Below are 13,693 nucleotides of genomic sequence, written 5' to 3'. Positions count from 1 at the left end.
CATAGAACCTTAACTTTGACTTAAAATAAAACCCTTTAAAATAACTCACCACTCTCATTGTTGCCTCTAATATTGTTTGCATTTAATTTTCATATTTATGTAAAGTCTCCTGTTTGGTGAAACAAGGTCATCAAAAGGTCCATCATTTTCACCCTTTACAGCGGTAAACCATAGGTAATGAGGTTTTGAATAGGGAAATTACCAGGTAATTACCGCTGGATCCGTTTTTGGTAGCAGAGTTATGGTTAGTGCCATCACCAAAAGGAGCATAGTTAGTTTAATGCCTAGTGTTAGAAAATAATTGTTAAGTTAGATAAAGTCCTGATTCCTGATTCCTGTGCTCAGAACCTGAAGACTGGCAAAGCAGTACTGGAAAGGTGATACAAGAAGGAGATTGCTGGAGTGGTGTGAGTATTAATAGGGTTATGAAATACTGTTAATATGCTTGCAGGTATGTTTTTAAGGTGTTGAAAAATAGTAAGGGTTTTGACTGTGGATGAAAGTTTGCTCATTTTGACTTGATGTTTTTATTTTTTTTATTGATTGAATTGGTAATTTCATAGGACAGATTTATTGATTATTGATTTATGTACTAACATTCTATGCTGAGTCGCATCGCATTTTATGTTGTTTTGAAGACTTCTGGGATGTAGGAAGTCGGATGTTTGTAATGATTCCGCAGTAGGGCAGAGGTAAGCGCTGCTCTCGGGAAAGACGGAATTATTGTTGCCCTGTAGGTACACAGGGAAAACGTGTAATGATTGAAGTTGCACGACGCATTGTCTGGGTTCGATTTGGTAACATCGTTGTGTGTTACTGTTAGGGACTTTTCTATATGAAAGAGGTGTATGGGAAGCGAAGGTCACCTGTGAAATTTTGGTCTTAGGTACCAGGAGTCCAAAAGGCACTCTGATTACGCTTATCACTGGAAACGTAATAGGTGTTCCCTAAGCTTGCTAGAAGGATAAAGTAGAGGGAAGTGCTACTTTATTAACAAGTGTAATAATTCTGTAGTAGGACAGACTGTTCGCTGTTCTTGGGAAAGACAGAATTCTGTGTGAATGAACTACATTTTCCGTATTAAAGTGGGTGAATGAAATAGCATTCAAGTTAATTGTGAAACTCTGGTTTTATTTCTCAGGAGCAGAGCGTCTCCAACTGGGTGTCATAATTCCGGAGAAACGGTTAGCTAATGCTTGTTAGAAGGGTAAGGTAGAGGGATGTGCTACTTTATCAACGGAAGTAACGATTCCGTAGTAGGGCAGGGGTAAGCGCTGCTCTCAGGAAAGACGGAATTCTTGTAAGAAAGGTTATTAACTATACTTTGGTTAGCAAAACAGATAATGGTTGTGTTTTTATGTCGTTACTAACAGATTTTGAGTAAAAGAGAACTTAAGAAAAAGATTGCCGTACGATTTTGTAAAGGGAGGGCTAGTAGCAGGAGGAAAACTGACGTCCCAAAGGGTCACGCTGGCACTGGACGAGACAGTGGGTGTGTAGTGAGCCCTGTTTAAAAAGAAGGGGTCAGTAGCAGGAGTTAAACAGACTGAAACCGTCAATTGGGCAGGATTGGAGAAAATAAATTGCATTAAAATATTGCAGAAATGAAATTGTTGAAAGGTTTAAAGAAGCTGTTTGGAGGTAAAGTGAAAAAATGATTTTTTGTTGGTGATGCTCCTGAAGGAACACCTGTGCATTTTATGTCTACCAATTTGGGGCAAAATTCATGTATGTGGGTTCACCAATGGTGCAGGATTACTGAAAAAGAGGGTCCTTTGAGGTTTCCAAAAGATGGTACCTTTGAATTGCAAGTTATTGACAAATTAAGGGAAGTGTTATGTGAAAGAAAGACACCATCTAGAGCTGCACAATTTGAGGCCTTAAGCATGTGGGAAAAAGCAGCAAGAGACAAAGTAAGTAAGGATAAAAAGGAAAAGCACCAGATGTAGGAGAAGGGAATTAATGATGATAAAAAGCTTCAAATAAATAATGATTCAGGGGATGAAATAATGGATGCATTGTTAACTGAGTGTCCTCCACTTTATGTGGTTCCCATTGAAAATACTGATAATAGTGTAACAGTAAGTACTACAGTGGCTACTGTTTCTGTTGAACAGAGAGAAATACAGAATGAGAGAAATGTGCAGACACTTCAGATTGACCCACTACCTGTTGATTCATCACTGACAGTGATACCTCCAGGTGTTACTGCTTTAAATGTGACTGATTCAGTGAAAAAACTCCAAGCCGAAGATGCACAGACAGTGCATAGACAAATTGTGACTGTCCAAATTAATATGGGCCCTACTCAAAAGGTTCAAAGAGTTGTAGAAGGAGTAAATATGTCAGGGTTTATTTCAGAAACTCAGAATGCACAGATTATTGAACAGAAATTACCCCAGACAGTCCAAGCATTGAAAGATGGGGACAAAATTGTGTTTACAGCACCCACAGCCCAGGATAAAATGAATATATTTGAAGATGGGATTTTTCAAACCTACTTTGAGGAAGCAGCAGTAATTAAAAAGATAGAAAGCATGGGGGAACAAATTAACCCAGACCCCGAAAAAGAGAAACAGATTAGTGTTTTAAATTCAATATTTGAGCATGAACAAATTAACAGTCCTTGCTTTTTAAATCATAAAAATGTGAACCAGTGTCAGGAAAAAGAATTAATTTCCCTGAGTAAAGAAACAAATACATGTGCAGTAACTACACATGGTAGACTGACCGATTTGGCTCAAAAATATGAAATGAATGTTTCAGGAAGTTTTCCATTTCAGAAAAGCTTCAAGGTACATATGAATGAAGAGACAAATGAGACAATGTGTTCTTCAGAAATGCAATTTCACATTGCAGAAATGAAATATATTTTTAAATGCAATGGATTTGAGAAATTAGGAGACAAGAGCACAAGAAAACATGAGAAGAAAAAGAAACCACCAGACATAGCAAGGAAATTGGATAAGAAAAAGAAACCACCAGACCTAGCAAGGAAACTGGATAAGAAAAAGAAACCACCAGATTTAGTTGAGGAAAATAATAAGCAAAATGAGGGAGAAGCTTTTGCTTGCTCATTGAGAGAAATGGTGGGAGAAGTGCATGTTCATGTGCCACGGAACAAAAGTGACCTTGCAGAATTTCTGAACACATCCCCGAAATTGAGAGATACACTTATGCTGTGGTACCCACAAGTTGATGGATTTATCGAAATTTTAAAGGAGTTGTGTATTAATTTGGAAATGATTTTTGACACTGCCATGCAAACTGAATTATTGTTTGAATCTAAAATTGCGGTGCAAAGGCCAGGTGAGGAGACAGTGAAAAATGTTTGCATGAATGCAGCATCAGTTTCTCTTGTTGTTGAGAAAAATGAAGCAGCGATTACTTTTCTGAAGGGCAGAGTGCCAGGAAAATATGTTAATTGGGTACAGATTAAAAGAACAAAACAGGAACAAAATTTGGTTCATGAGTTTTGTGAAAGTGTGTGTTTAATGGTTCAGCAACACAGTGTTAGAGAATGTCCTGATGCCACTAGCATACAATTTTTTGTGACTCAGTTGGTTATTGGTTTAATATTTTCTGATCAGATCAGTGTGCACATACAGCAAAAGCTGATAGAATGGCATCTGAAGGATGAGGTCAATATTGTGCTAGACAGGAAATGAAGCCAAAAGAGTTTGAAGAAAAACCTATGATTGTACAGAGAAGGTTTGCACAGAAACGTTTTCAGAATAAGCTGTTTGCAGAGGATACAATTGTGGTACAGGGTGATGTTTCACAAGCAGAGGTAAAAAGTGCTCAAGAAAGATTTGGGTGCCGATTACGATCCTGGAAAAACCGGGTACGAACCGTCGGTCGGAGCGTTTTCTCCGTCCGACTCGTACCCGGTTGTAAAACTATACAAACATGGAAGTACGATTCGCACGGAAACACCATTTCCGTACGATTCGTAAAAAACACCGTCCGACGAAAATATACATACGAATGTGATCCAGGAATGCTCCGAAAGTCACGTCGGGACGCTGTCAGGCAGCGTTTCACGACCCAGGAAGTACGATTCGAACCGACAGCAGTCCGGACGGCAATATTTTCACGGCACCCAAAAAGTGCCGGAAAAGCGAAGTACGCCGTGAAACGACCAGAATAGGGGGCCCGGTACGCGCCGTACCCCCCCCCCCAGCCCCTGTGAGTACGCGCCGAACCCCCCCCAGCCCCCGTGAGTACGCGCCGAACCCTCCCGTGTATGTACACCCGTGTACGTGTCGAACCCCCCCCTGTATGTACACCCGTGTACGTTCGAGTCGTACCCCCACCCGTGTATGTACGGTGCATACCCCCATCACTCATGACATCACTGATGACATCTTCCTTGTGATAGAGTGGCGGTCGCGCGAGTTATAGGTATCTGAACTAACTATAACGGTGGAATTTCATTGGTTTTTTACGAGTGAAATGTCCACCTAACTATAACATGTGTGAAACCTATGGTTTTTTAAGTGAATTTGCAAGGTTTTTTAAATGCTAATTCCTAACTATAACGTGTGTGAAACCTATGGTTTTTTAAGTGAATTTGTACGGTTTTTTAAATGCTAAGTTATGTATGTATTATTTTAAAGTTTTTTCACCGTGCGCGCACGCTGCGCGCACCTCGCGATATCTTTTAAAAAAAATTAAAATGTTTTTTCACCCTTCGGGGTCCTTTAGGGACCCCATGACAAAGGCTAGGGGGTCAGGAACTCTCTACCCTGCCCCCTTTTCACGTTCGCCACCTCTCTTTTTCACTCTCGCACCCAAAACAAACAAAATGGCGGCCGACACTTCCTGATTTCGACCGATTCGAACGTTGACTGACATGTAACAACCAATCAGAATTACGCACGCACACGGTGCGCGCACGGTGCGCGGCTATAGATATTTATATGCTTTTAAATGCTATTTTCTCAGGAAATACTAAACAGATTGACTCCATATATGCGAAAGGCACTTCCTTGACCTGAGGACTACCTCTTTGCCAAATTTCAAGTAATTCTGTTCAGCCGTTCGGACTGTACCTTCGACTAAAGGTCCCATGGGAAAATGCATGGGGAAAACGTGTTTTGGGACACCCCTTTTTTCTCGGCCCCCGCTTGACGAATCACCCCGAGACTTTCAGGGTAGGAGCTGAGCGGAGCGCCCCATTAGTTTTGAAAATTTTGCGAGGATTCCTCAACCGGCGCCAAAGTTATTCAAAATAGAATTTTCAGATTTCCTATGGAAACACGATCCTAACTATAACTATCTACTGGCGACCGCCAGTAGATAATATATATATATATATATATATATATATATATACATACATATATATATATATATATATATATATATATTATATATACTCTCACTCACTGAGACACCCACTTTCAGACCCGCTCAGAGACATACGCACCCACTCACAGACCAACTCAGACACTCAAGCACCCACTCACAGAACCACTCAGACATTCACACACCCAATTACAGACCCAGTCAGACAGTCATGCACCCAGATACAGATGTACTCAGACACTCATGAGCCCACTCACAGACCTATTCAGAGAATTACGCTTTTACTCACAGACATGCACCCAGTCACAAACCCACTGAAACACTCATGCACACACTCACAGATCTACTCAGAGACTTACACACCCACTGACACATTGATGCATCCACTCACAGACCCACTCACACATTGATGAACCCACTCACAGTCCCAATCAGACACTAACCCACTAACACACTCATGCACCCACTCAGAGACCCACTCAGACATGTATGCACCCACTCATTGACCCACTGAGACACCCATGCACCCATTAACCCCTTCGATGCTCATGACGGAACGGTTCCGTCATGAGCATCGGTTGGGCTGTGCTCATGACGGAACCGTTCCGTCATGAGGACAGCCCCCGGGGGAAGCGCTGGCGCTCCCCCCCTTGTCCCTCGATCTTGGCCCCCTTTACGGGGGTGGCAGCGGAAGAGCTTCCGCTGCCACCCCCGACCCCCCCCGAGCCCCCCCACGCTTTCTGATGACGTCAGCGCGCACAGCGCGCGCCGGCGTCATCAGGAAGCGTTGGACGCGCTGGAATCCATTTCTTCCAGCGCGTCCGAGGGGAGCAGAGGTAGGTGTTTGGCGTCTGGTGGGGGCCGCGGCGGTGAAATCTCTAGTATTGAGGCATCGGGGGAGAGGAAAGAGTATTTCCTCTCCCCCGATCTCTCAATACAGGGCATTCCTGCTCCACGATCGCGCACAGCGTCGCGATCGTGGAGTAGGGATGCCCCACTAGACACCAGGGATTTTGTATTTGGAGTTTGGGAAGCGACCCCTTAGGCAAGGGTCGCTTCCTTGGGGACGAAAATTTTGCAAAGTCTTTTCTGCCCCCCCTGGGGGCAGATCGGCCCGCTTTCTGCGCGTTTCTGCCCCCGGGGGGGGCAGAAAAGCCCACTAGTCACCAGGGATGCTGTTCCTACTATGTAGGAAGCGACCCCTTGGGCAAGGGTCGCTTCCTTGGGGGCAAATTTTGTTGAAGTCTTTTCTGCCCCCCCTGGGGGCAGATCGGTCCGCTTTCTGCGCGTTTCTGCCCCCGGGGGGGGCAGAAAAGCCCACTAGACACCAGGGATATTGGTTATGCTATGTAGGAAGCGACCCCTTAGGCAAGGGTCGCTTCCTTTGGGGGCCAAATAATTTGAAGACTTTTCTGCCCCCCCTGGGGGCAGATCGGTCTTCTTTCTGCCCGTTTCTCCCCCTAGGGGGGGCAGAAAAGCCCACTAGACACCAGGGATGTCTATTTCGTTATGTAGGAAGCGACCCCTTGGGCAAGGGTCGCTTCCTAGGGTGGTAAAGTGATTAGGAGACTTTTCTGCCCCCCCTGGGGGCAGATCGGTCGTCTTTCTGCCCGTTTCTGCCCCCAGGGGGGGCAGAAAAGCCCACTAGACACCAGGGATGTCTTTTTCTTTATGTAGGAAGCGACCCCTTGGGCAAGGGTCGCTTCCTTTGCGGCCTAATTTTTTAGAATACTTTTCTGCCCCCCCCTGGGGGCAGATTGGTCGTCTTTCTGTCCGTTTCTGCTCTTTGGGGGGGGGCAGAAAAGCCCACTAGACACCAGGGATATAAATATTATTGTAGGAAGCGACCCCTTGGGCAAGGGTCGCTTCCTTGGGCCCCTAAATGTTTTGAAGACTTTTCTGCCCCCTCTGTGGGCAGATCGGTTTTATTTTTTTGCCGTTTCTGCTCCCATTGGAGGCAGAAAAGCCCACTAGACACCAGGGAATTAGTTCAATTAGAAATAGAAGTGACCCCTCGCTTCCAGGGTGCAATTTGTTATATGTATTTGGGTCACCTGCCCCGGGACTGAATAGCCTTTTTTTTCCTGCTGTTTTCTGCCTGACCTGGCACACAAACCGATTGACCATTTGGGTAGTGACATGGCATGTTATAATGTTTATTGTTATATGTTTTGTGATTTCCAATTGTAATGTTTTTTTTGTTTACTTTTTTGTTCTAGGTGAAGGCTTTTCTTCTGTTCACGGTGACATTTTGGTTCTGGTGGTTTTGCTGTTTGTGTAGTTTGGTAAGAGACTGTTTTTTTGTACAATGCAAATGTGTTTGATTTCTCTGCCTGTTTTTTTTTGCAAATGGTGTAATAATAGCAGTATGTTTGGTTTTTGAGTTTCAAAAACTTTTTGCATTGGTGCATGATGTGTATTTTGTTGTCTTGTGAGTAATTTGTTTTTTTTTCTTCTTTCTAGTTTGATATCGTTGGTCTTTGCTGTGTCACTGCAGAGTTTGTTTCTGGTGAGTGTAGCTGTCTCTTTTGATTTTGGATTGTATAGTTTTTGAGTACATTGATCTTATTGATATAAGGTACACATTTCTTTACTTACTTGGTTTGCACATTGTTGGTTGTTGTTGACTTGTTTGTGCAGTCTTCCATCTTAGTAGGTATAATGGCTAGCCGCAGGATGACTGCTCAGCAGGTTGTTGGTTTGCTGTTTGAGTCTTCCTCTGATATTGGGTCAGAGACTGACTCTGCTTCTGAGGGAGAGGGGGCAGGGGACGATTCTGGCAGTGAGTTTTCTCTCCGTATGGGGTCATCGGATGATGAAGATACTCTTAGCGCGGATGAAGTGCCTGTGTTAGAGGAGGAGACTGATGTGCCGATAGTGCGGCAAGAGGCATCTGGGCTGCAGCCTGCGCCTGCAAGGCTTCCCGTTGGTGTAGTGCGGCAAGAGACATCTGGGCTGCAGGCTGGGACTGCAAGGCTTCCCGTTGGTGTAGTGCGGCAAGAGACATCTGGGCTGCAGGCTGGGACTGCAAGGCTTCCCGTTGGTGTAGTGCGGCAAGAGGCATCTGGGCTGCAGGCTGGGGCTGCAAGCCTTTCCGTTGGTGTAGTGCGGCAAGAGACATCTGGGCTGCAGGCTGGGGCTGCAAGTCTTCCCGTTGAAAGTGATGACCTCTGGGTTGCCCCTGGCATGGTGCAGCCGGAATTTCCTGAGTTTACTGGTGTTCCAGGGTCTAGAGTGAATACCGAGAACTTTTTGCCTGTAAATTTTTTTCAGTTGTTTATGGACGATGTGTTTTTGGCAGAGATTGTTGAGCAGACTAATTTGTATGCCGAACAGTTTTTGAGGGACAACAGTGCCAGTCTTAAGCCACACTCTAGAGCTACCCGGTGGACTCCCACAAATGTTGAAGAGATGAAGAAGTTCTTGGGTTTAACTTTTTTGATGGGCTTGCTAAGGAAGCCATCATTGGCTTCATATTGGTCTAGCAGTCCCTTGATGGCAACGTCTATTTTTCCGGCAGTCATGAGTCGTGACAGGTATTTGCTTCTGCTTCGGATGATGCACTTTGTAGATAATGGTTTAGCGTTGCCACGAGATCACCCTGATTGTGACCGTCTTTTTAAGATTAGGCCTGTCCTTGATCACTTTGTTGATCGATTTTCTGAGATTTATGCCCCTGGTAGAGAAATTGCAGTGGATGAGTCTTTGGTGTTGTTCAAGGGCCGCTTGGTTTTTAGGCAATACATTCCTAGTAAGAGGGCGCGCTATGGAATAAAGCTGTATATGCTGTGTGACAGTAGGACTGGATATGTCTCTAATTTCAGGGTGTACACCGGTAAGGAATCTAGGTTTAACCTCCCTGGTTGTCCGTCCACTTTTGGAGTGACTGAGAAAATTGTTTGGGAACTTGGAAGAGGATTTTTTAACAAAGGCCACCATTTATATGTAGATAACTTCTACACTGGTGTACGGTTGTTCAGGGAATTGGCCAAAGTGGACACTTTTGCTTGTGGCACAGTCCGCTGTAACCGTAAAGGTTTTCCGAAAGAACTTGTTTGTCAAAAGCTTGTGCGGGGACAGTGCAGTGCGTTGCGTTGCCAGGAGCTTCTTGCTGTGAAGTTTACAGACAGGAGAGATGTCTACATGCTGACTTCCATCCATGATGAAAGCACTGCACCTGTGACTGTTTGGGGTCAGGTCGCTGAAGCGCGCAAACCTGTATGTGTTTTAGACTATAATAGGTACATGGGTGGTGTTGACAGAGTAGATCAGAGGTTGGAACCTTACACTGCTCTTCGTAAGGCTTACATTTGGTACAAGAAGTTGGCTATCCATCTTTTCCACTTGGCAATGTTTAATGCTTTTGTTGTGTTCCAGGATTCTTGCCCTGAGTCAACGATGACTTTTGTTAAGTTTCAGGAGTCTGTAATAGGCAGCCTTGTTGTAGTGGAACAGGCAAGTGTTCCTAGAGTTGGACTGGTGGAGGATGTTGCTAGATTGAAAGAACGCCACTTTCCAGATCACATTCCTCCCACACCCGCAAAAGATTTTCCCAGTAGGAGATGTAGAGTCTGTTGGCGAAGAGGTACGCGGAAGGAGTGTCGTATGTACTGCCCCGATTGTCCCTCTCATCCTGCACTGTGTCTCTCTGCTTGTTTTAGAGCGTACCACACGCGAAAAAAATTTTGGGAGGATTCTTGAGTGGTAAAGTGAACTGGCTGGTCTGTATTCTTTGGATAATTTGATTCTGTTTCAATGTTGGTGTTAGTGCAATGTATTTAGTTGCTGATTTTCTGTTAGAAGATTTTTATCTATTTGCAATTTGTTTGTGTTTTTATTTTTTTCTAAAAAAATCCAAAATGTGATGGCGGTGTGTGTAGGCTTGCGCTTGGCTGTTGGTGTGTGTGGACTGGCACTTGGTTGGTGGTGTGCGTGGAATGGTGCTTGGCTGACGGTGTGCGTGGACTGGCGGTGTGCATGGACTGGCGGTGTGCGTGGACTGGTGCGTGGCTGGTGGTGTGCGTGGCTGGTGGTGTGCGTGGAATGGTGCTTGGCTGGCGGTGTGCGTGGAATGGTGCTTGGCTGGTGGTGTGCGTGGAATGGTGCTTGGCTGGCGCTGTGCGTGGACTGGTTCTTGGCTGGCAGTGTGTGTGGACTGGTGGTGTGTGCGGACTGGTGTTTGGCTGGTGGTGTCCGTGGACTGGAGCTTGGCTGGTGGTGTCCGTGGACTGGAGCTTGTCTGGTGGTGTGTGTGGACTGGAGCTTGGCTGGCGGTGTGTGTGGAATGGTGCTTGTCTGGTGGTGTCCGTGGACTGGAGCTTGGCTGGCGGTGTAGGTGGATTGGCGATTGGCTGCCGGTGTGCCTGGACTGGCGATTGGATGGTGGTGTGCCTGGACTGGCGCTTGGCTAGCGGTGTGCGTGGACTGGCGTTTGGCTAGCGGTGTGTGTCGACCGGTGCTTGGCTGGCTGTGTGTGAGTAGTGACTTTCTGCTGGTCACTACACACACTGCTAGCTGAGTGCCACTCCACGCAATCCTTCTGCCTGTGTAGTTGCTGTGTCTGGATTGTGGGCGTGTGAAAGTGATGGGCCCTTGAATGGCGCTGTGTGCCGGTGTGAGTTTTGTTATGTGATGGGCCCGCGGCTGGCGGTGTGAATGGTTTTGTATGTCTCACACGTATGAAAGGTGTATGAATGGCCTGTAAAGAGGTTGGTGCCTTGTCGTGGCTTTACAGCTCACGAGCTGTGAGTCAATGGTTCAGTTTCTTGCCCTTTCAATTATTACCAGTGCATTTCATTTTTTGTGAAATCACTTGGTAATACAATTTTATCTACTGAACCATCACTCACCCTCGTGCCAAATCCAACCAGTATGTGCGTGTGCTTGCGGGTTAGATGACTGTGCAGTAATATTTGTTTTTTTGAAGCAGGGTGTACCTTGTCCCTTTTTGGTGATTTTTGTACTGTGTTGCTTTTGTACCTGGTGGTGCGAATGGTCTTGTTTGTATCACGTATGAAAGGTGTGTGAATGGCCTGTAAAGCGGTTGGTGCCTTGACGTGGCTTTACAGCTCACGAGCTGCAAGTCATTGGTTTGGTTTTTTGTGAATTTAATTATTGACAGTGCATTTCATATTTGTGAAATCTCTTGTTAATAAAATTTAATACACTGAACCATGACTTGCCCTCGTGCCAAATCCAACCAGTATGTGTGTGTGTTTGAGGAATAGATGGTTGTGCAGGAATCTTTTTTTTTTGTTTCTCTGCCAAGGTACACTTTCCATGTAAGAATAACCCACCAACTGTAGATATTGTCGAAAACCTTTGGGAGTTCATGGTGATGTCTCTCTAGTGATTTGAAAAATATTTTTTATCCCCATTGTCCTGTAAACCTCAAATTGTCTGCCACATTTTCTTTGCAGTATTATTCCTAAATTCTCACGCTGTAGTAACAATAGGTAATCTGGTTATGCAAGGGGGGTTACTTTTGTTTTTTGCCCAGGGCTCGGCGGCCATCTAGGGAAACCTACCAAACCCAGGCATTTTTGAAAACTAGACACCCGGCGGCTTCCAGGGAGGTATGGCTTGCGTGGATCCCCCAACGTTTCCTTACCCAGAATCCCCTGCAAACCTCAATTTTTGCCCAAAAAATCACTTTTTTCACACATTTTGGGGTGGGAAAGTAGTGGCATCACCGGGCTCACACAAATTTACCACCACCCAGCGTTCCCCCAGGTCTCCCGGTAAAAATGGTGCCTCACTTGTGTGGGAGGCCCAAGTACCCGCGGCAGGCAAGGGCCCCAAACGTAGTGAGGCCACCTCAAGATGGCCTATCGCCAAACCACCTGGTTTTGCAAGGGGGGTCACTTTGGTTTTTGGCCCGGTGCGCGGCGGCCATCTAGGGAAACCTACCAAACCCAGGCATTTTTGAAAACTAGACACCCGGCGGCTTCCAGGGAGGTATGGCTTGCGTGGATCCCCCAACGTTTCCTTACCCAGAATCCCCTGCAAACCTCAATTTTTGCTCAAAAAATCACTTTTTTCACACATTTTGGGGTGGGAAAGTAGTGGCATCACCGGGCTCACACAAATTTACCACCCCCCAGCGTTCCCCCAGGTCTCCCGGTAAAAATGGTGCCTCACTTGTGTGGGAGGCCCAAGTACCCGCGGCAGGCAAGGGCCCCAAACGTAGTGAGGCCACCTCAAGATGGCCTATCGCCAAACCACCTGGTTTTGCAAGGGGGGTCACTTTGGTTTTTGGCCCGGTGCGCGGCGGCCATCTAGGGAAACCTACCAAACCCAGGCATTTTTGAAAACTAGACACCCGGCGGCTTCCAGGGAGGTATGGCTTGCATGGATCCCCCAACGTTTCCTTACCCAGAATCCCCTGCAAACCTCAATTTTTGCTCAAAAAATCACTTTTTTCACACATTTTGGGGTGGGAAAGTAGTGGCATCACCGGGCTCACACAAATTTACCACCACCCAGCGTTCCCCCAGGTCTCCCGGTAAAAATGGTGCCTCACTTGTGTGGGAGGCCCAAGTACCCGCGGCAGGCAAGGGCCCCAAAGGTAGTGAGGCCACCTCAAGATGGCCTATCGCCAAACCACCTGGTTTTGCAAGGGGGGTCACTTTGGTTTTTGGCCCGGTGCGCGGCGGCCATCTAGGGAAACCTACCAAACCCAGGCATTTTTGAAAACTAGACACCCGGCGGCTTCCAGGGAGGTATGGCTTGCGTGGATCCCCCAACGTTTCCTTACCCAGAATCCCCTGCAAACCTCAATTTTTGCCCAAAAAATCACTTTTTTCACTCATTTTGGGGTGGGAAAGTAGTGGCATCACCGGGCTCACACAAATTTACCACCACCCAGCGTTCCCCCAGGTCTCCCGGTAAAAATGGTGCCTCACTTGTGTGGGAGGCCCAAGTACCCGCGGCAGGCAAGGGCCCCAAAGGTAGTGAGGCCACCTCAAGATGGCCTATCGCCAAACCACCTGGTTTTGCATGGGGGGTCACTTTGGTTTTTGGCCCGGTGCGCGGTGGCCATCTAGGGAAACCTACCAAACCCAGGCATTTTTGAAAACTAGACACCCGGCGGCTTCCAGGGAGGTATGGCTTGCGTGGATCCCCCAACGTTTCCTTACCCAGAATCCCCTGCAAACCTCAATTTTTGCTCAAAAAATCACTTTTTTCACACATTTTGGGGTGGGAAAGTAGTGGCATCACCGGGCTCACACAAATTTACCACCACCCAGCGTTCCCCCAGGTCTCCCGGTAAAAATGGTGCCTCACTTGTGTGGGAGGCCCAAGTACCCGCGGCAGGCAAGGGCCCCAAAGGTAGTGAGGCCACCTCAAGATGGCCTATCGCCAAACCACCTGGTTTTGCATG

At 46.4% G+C, this 13,693-nt stretch overlaps 2 protein-coding genes and 1 long non-coding RNA gene across 3 annotated transcripts in view; 2 read left to right on the top strand and 1 right to left on the bottom strand.

Moving 5' to 3' along the window:
• The window catches only part of LOC146809534 (transmembrane channel-like protein 7), a 344,379-nt gene that overhangs the window by 4,186 nt on the left and 326,500 nt on the right, over positions 1–13,693 (bottom strand). The window lies entirely within an intron of this gene.
• The window catches only part of LOC146809535 (uncharacterized), a 314,763-nt gene that overhangs the window by 96,218 nt on the left and 204,852 nt on the right, over positions 1–13,693 (top strand). The gene's annotated exons all lie outside the window — the stretch shown is intronic.
• LOC146809536 (uncharacterized) overlaps positions 7,573–13,693 on the top strand; it is a 70,349-nt gene continuing 64,228 nt past the window's right edge. Inside the window, exons 1-2 of the mRNA XM_085616364.1 lie at positions 7,573–7,595; positions 7,774–7,819. The gene's annotated coding sequence lies outside the window, so the exon portion shown is untranslated. The remainder of the gene's footprint in view (positions 7,596–7,773; positions 7,820–13,693) is intronic.

The sequence above is a fragment of the Triturus cristatus genome, chromosome 7 (assembly GCF_964204655.1).
Source record: "Triturus cristatus chromosome 7, aTriCri1.1, whole genome shotgun sequence".
NCBI classification, from domain to species: domain Eukaryota; kingdom Metazoa; phylum Chordata; class Amphibia; order Caudata; family Salamandridae; genus Triturus; species Triturus cristatus.
The sequence above is the reverse complement of the archived record's forward strand: the minus strand, read 5'-3'. Positions and strand labels throughout refer to the sequence as shown.